The sequence below is a fragment of the Pinus tabuliformis genome, chromosome 2_1 (genome assembly GCF_031772625.1).
Source record: "Pinus tabuliformis cultivar Carrire ecotype Pingquan chromosome 2_1, CPIR1, whole genome shotgun sequence".
Classification (NCBI taxonomy): domain Eukaryota; kingdom Viridiplantae; phylum Streptophyta; class Pinopsida; order Pinales; family Pinaceae; genus Pinus; species Pinus tabuliformis.
The window spans coordinates 273,518,309-273,523,875 of record NC_142299.1 but is presented as its reverse complement, the minus strand read 5'-3'; positions in this window follow the sequence as shown (position 1 = coordinate 273,523,875).

The following is a 5,567-nucleotide window of genomic DNA, read 5'->3' as shown; positions in this document are numbered from 1 at the left end:
GATTTAGTCGCATTGCTCTGGCATGGTGGGAATGCAAGCTTCAAAAATGTGGTAAGAGTAATCATAATCTTCTTTCATCTTAGTATGAGGTTGTTTTTGCTTTAAGAGGAAAATTTTACCCATTGGGTTACAAACAAAAGGCTATGATAGAATGGAAATATTTGAAACAATGTAAAGGCCAAAATGTTCAACATTTTATAGAATATTTTAGGAAACAAGCATTAGCATTGAATTTTCCATTAGAATCTCCTGAAACATTGATAAAATACATTGGTTCATTGCATGGTTACTTGCATCATTCATTGTAATTATTTGAACCTAAGACACTTGATGAAGATAGTGTGAAGGTTGTACATCTTAAAAGTAGGAGCAACATGACTGCCCAATGAGGGAAGCAACAACTAAGAGAAAAGAAGCAAAGACCTCTTGTACTCATTGTGAGAAAGAATGGCATGATGAGGAACATTACTGGAAATTGCATCTAGAATTAAGTCCGAAGAGGAATGGCATAAAAGAGAAGTAAAAGATGGTCACAATCTTACAAAAATACCAAGAATCTGAATTAGAGGATGATAAGAAGGTCGTAGATACTGGATTTGCAGGTGTTGGACCAATATACCTGGGATCAAACTTAGGTGATGAGGTGAAGATTTTAACTCTTAGGATTACAGAGGATGGACCTATTGACTTGCATTCTGATTGAAGCGATGAGATAAATATTTTAGTAGATGTTATTCCAAACATGAGAATGGCACCAAAGACAACATGGATCTAATAACTTATATAGATCAACCAAAGAATTCAAGTCAAGAATGATAAACTAAGGAGATTTGTACAAGAAGTAGAGGAGGAGAAACAAAGGTTACAATGTCAATTACAAGCCAAGGACAAGGCCCTGGAAAAGTTGCAACATAACAAGCTCTAGGTAAAAATTAATTTTTCAATTTCGTGTTCTTCTTATGATATGATTTTGCTGCTTTTGAGAAATATACTACAGGAATTGGATCAAAATTGTTGAATCCCATCAAAGTGGAGGAATTTCCTCACCATGTAGGACTTGGTTATGTCAGAAAGGAGGTTCGAGAATGCTCCAAGACAACCAGTGACCGATCAACAATGGATGAAGGTATCATATCATTACCTTCAAATAATAATGAGGATTCCAGAGGAGGTTCTCCTCATCAGGGACCCATCAGAAAAAAACGTTCAAAGAAGGTCTGAAAAGTTTGGAGGAGGAAGAATAATTGTAGTCACTACAACAAGGATGGAGATTAGAGAGCCACACGTTGGCTACTCCATGACCAGAAATAATTTGTGAAGGAAGAAAGGCCATTAAATGAATAAATCTAGAAATAAGAAGAGAACCCATTCACTTGGTTGGGTAGAAAATGGGTATCATTTTTAAGTAGTTGAACATGGCCACATTTTGTAAATCACATTTTGTGAAACAATTTTAAAAGTGATGAAGTGATTGCCATCACTTATGAATGCAACGTGCTAATTTATTTTCCTTTTTCATTGATAGATTGGTTATGGTTTATGTTATAATTGTGATGTAAACCTAAACAATGAGTGTGTTATAAACTCTTGGCAAGTATGGGATTTAATTGGATCATCTTTGGTCTTGTAAGGGAACATGTGGTTTTTCAAAATTGTACTAAATGCTTGCATAGGGTATAGGCGTCGGTTCACCACTTATGGCTTTGAAGTACAATGATGAAGGAGAATGAAGTGTGGCCTACTAGGGTACTTGTTTTATAGATAAGAGAGTACCATGGATTGAAAATTGTGTTCATGATTTTGGAGGACCAAAACCTCCTTAGTGGGGAGGAATGATCCATGTGGCTCCAAGACCAAAGATGTCTTTGGAAAAGCTCAAAAATCAAATTCCTTGGATTACGATAAAACTAGGACTAGATTGAAGAGATATTCATAATATTTACAACGGTGTAAACGACACCTCAATCCACATTCATATGCAAACGTTATGGCTAGTAAAAGTTTTGGTGAACTTGGCCCACTAGCTAAATTTAGTAGAGTTCTAACTACATTTGGAAGGCAGATAAATCTAGCAGAGCCACTAAATTTGCTAGCCACTAATTAGGCGATGATTTGAAACTTTACGGTGTCAGTTTCCGACGGTAAGAAGGGGTGAAATTGTCGTCTCTTTAAAATTTATGGTGACCCTTAAAAATTGACAGACAATATTTTTTCATTTATTTTATATATATAATAAAAAGATTAAAAAAGGAGCGGGCCCCATGGACCCGCCCACACACCACTCACTATATATATGATATATATGTTAATATATATAACAACAACCCATTTGAAGTCTATGGCTGGCGGGGACCGAACGCGACTGGTCATATAGGCCAGCCTGCCCAACGGGCAACCCCAACATTTAAACATCTTGCTACAATCAAAGAAATAGCACCACCGTTAAAATAAAGACCGACCAATGATAGAGGATCACCGACTTGACCCCGGGACCTCTACGCAACCAATAGTTAATTAAAATTTTGCCAACCATTAGAGCGTAGTGTATTGTTGAGGAATCTACCTCACATTTTTTATTTAAACTTAGATTTACCATTCACCCATCAAACAGAGGAGCATGGAACCCTTCACATAAAGTGAGGAGAAGAACCTTGACGTGGAGGATATTTGAGGGACCTTTAATATTATCTAGGGGCGAAATTTTGAAGGTGTTACAAATATCTCGAGTTTATACTCATTTGAACTAGTTTTTTTATAAGGAACATGATGACATGATCCATTTCTTCATCTGAGTAGCCCAATTTCAGTCAACCTGCAGAAGAGAATCTTTGAGATTCTTGGGGAGACCAGATTTGACTAAGTCAAAAAGGGGTCAAGATTACAATCATATTTCATGGTTTTTCGCAAGGAACATGGTGGTGTGGGGAGTTCCTTCATCGAAGTAGCTTATATTCAGGTTGTCACCATGCTTGGAGGTATAAGATGCGTTGTTGTAATGTCTTCATTTTATTTTTGCTAATATGATGATTTTCATTTGAGATCTATGTATGCCACTTTGTGAGAGGATGATTGTATGCCACTTTATGTGAGAGATTGTTCCTTTTTCATGTTGAAGGAAAGCTTTTATTAGTTAGATGTTTTATATGAGAACTTCTCGTGGAGAGACATGCCACTCTAGTTAAGGGGTATCATCCTTGTATTGGCAGAGACTACATCATGTACTCATCATCATCTTGCAACAACTAATGAATAAGCCTCCCCACTCTTGACATCAGGCCCAGAGATATATCCCACACTAGGCGAACTTTGTTATCATATCATTTGTTATGTGTGCTTCAAGATTGTTTGTTCCTTGTTTCATGTTGATGGTTTTTTAAAGTTGTTTGATATGTGTTGCTCATAATTTCACAAGCAAATGTAAGTGTCAATAAAAGGTCCTCTATGATGGGGATTTTTGTTTGAAATCATTCACAAAAATATCCCAGATCATGTACCAACATCTATCATGTTCATTTTTTTAGTAAACTCTCCCATAAAATATTTTTATGATCAAATACGGGGTAAGGATGTTTTCCTTCCATTTCCATTTGATTTCCTTGTTGAAACTCCTTGTTTTAAGTGTAGTATTTCCACAAAGATATCATTAATTTTTTTAGTATTTTAATTTCATTAATTTTCTTAGTGTTTTTATTTCTCTGTAGTGACTACATGCGAGAGATTAAACCAGTGAAAGATTGAGTGTTCACCTATTGAATGTAACACCCTACTCTACAATTTCATTGGTTAAGTAATTATTTTTCTCTATGCTTAGATTTATTTGGAGGCCCGAGTTAATATTCCATGTGATCTCAACCCCTAAAAGGTATCATGAAAGGGAAAGTGTGAATATTCAGGACTTGTAATCGAAAATTAGAGATAGACGTTCTAGTTTGAAGATTCGCTTAACTCTAAATCTGGCGAGAAAGAATTATCTTATAGCAGGATAGCTCGTGTGAATTGGTGGGCCTTGAATCTAAATGAAAACTTCTAATAACTCTATTATATTAAAGTTAATTTGATTGTTTTGTTTGCTGAATTGATTCCTTCATATGTTTTTTTTTCTATTGGGCACTATTTTTGGATTTCCATTCCAATAAAAGTAAGGGAATAATGTTTAAATTTAATCATAAGTATAATTTTTTATCACGATATTTGATAATATCAATTAATTTTATTTATTTTAATTAAATTATAAGTAAATTAGTATATTTAAATTCCAAATTTAACAATTTTATATATCATCAAAGGATTTCTTAAAAATAAAGATATTTAAGAACATTTTTTCTTTAAATGCTTGTAACTTTAATTTAATTTTCATTTCCCAATGTACTATAAGAGCTCCATTATCTTAGGTTGTGATAATATCCCAATAGTGACATGGTGGGAATACCATAATATCATCTTTTGCCAGAGAATAAGATAGCTTACTGGGTTTATGTATTGGATTTTAAAGAAAAATCTGAACTAGCTAGTCCTAAAAGTTGGGATACTCTGTCACATTTACAATTTATGTTCTGTAACATGATTGTGGTTGCAGTAGCATTGAGTTATGTTTGTCCAGAGCATATATATATCTATATATATAACTAATAATAAATTATTTATTAACAAACTCATACAATATATTATCATATTATAAATCGAATGTTAAATGGGAAATTATAATTGAAAATGAGTGTTAGAATTGATGAGTTTATGTATACATGGGTTTTATTTCTATTCATTGTTAAATTAAGTTAGAATATTTTATGTAATAAAAAATGTGAATAATATTTATTTGGTTAGAAATATTTTGATTATAATGTTAACTTAGTTTGTTTTTATCCATTATAATAGTTTATAAAAATTAGTAAATGGAAGAAGTATTAGAATGTTTAGATGACATTTTATTTTAGATAAGAATTAGTACATCATCATTGCAATCTTATATTAAAATATATAACTTTACCAATAAAGCTAATCATAATACCTAATTAATGAAATATATTATAAATAGACAATATTTATTAATAATTAAATTTGATCAAGTATTGAAAAAAACATTGCACACATATATATCATAAGTATAATCTACATAAGATATGTAGGCATTATAGACTATTTAGTCATTACAACAAAAAAAAAAAATCATTATGAGTTTTGATGTCATACTATAAATTGAACTAAAATGAACTAAGCTAGGAGGATAACCACATTTCTACTAACCACCCACACTATTAAAATAATACCTTACTAATGAAATATATTGTAAATAGATAATAGTTATTAATAATTAAATTTTATGATATATATATATATATATATATATATATATATATATATATATATATATATATGCAAACATTATAGACTACTTAGTCATTATAAAAAAATAAATCATTATGAGCTTTAATATTGTTGGACCTCTGAGATAGTAGTAGGTCAGCTACCAATGCTAGAGCATCTAAAAAAATTGTTTTGGGGTTTTTGGTTTTAGTTTTGGAAGACTAATGAATGAAGACAGATGTAGAATTGAAGTAATTAATCCT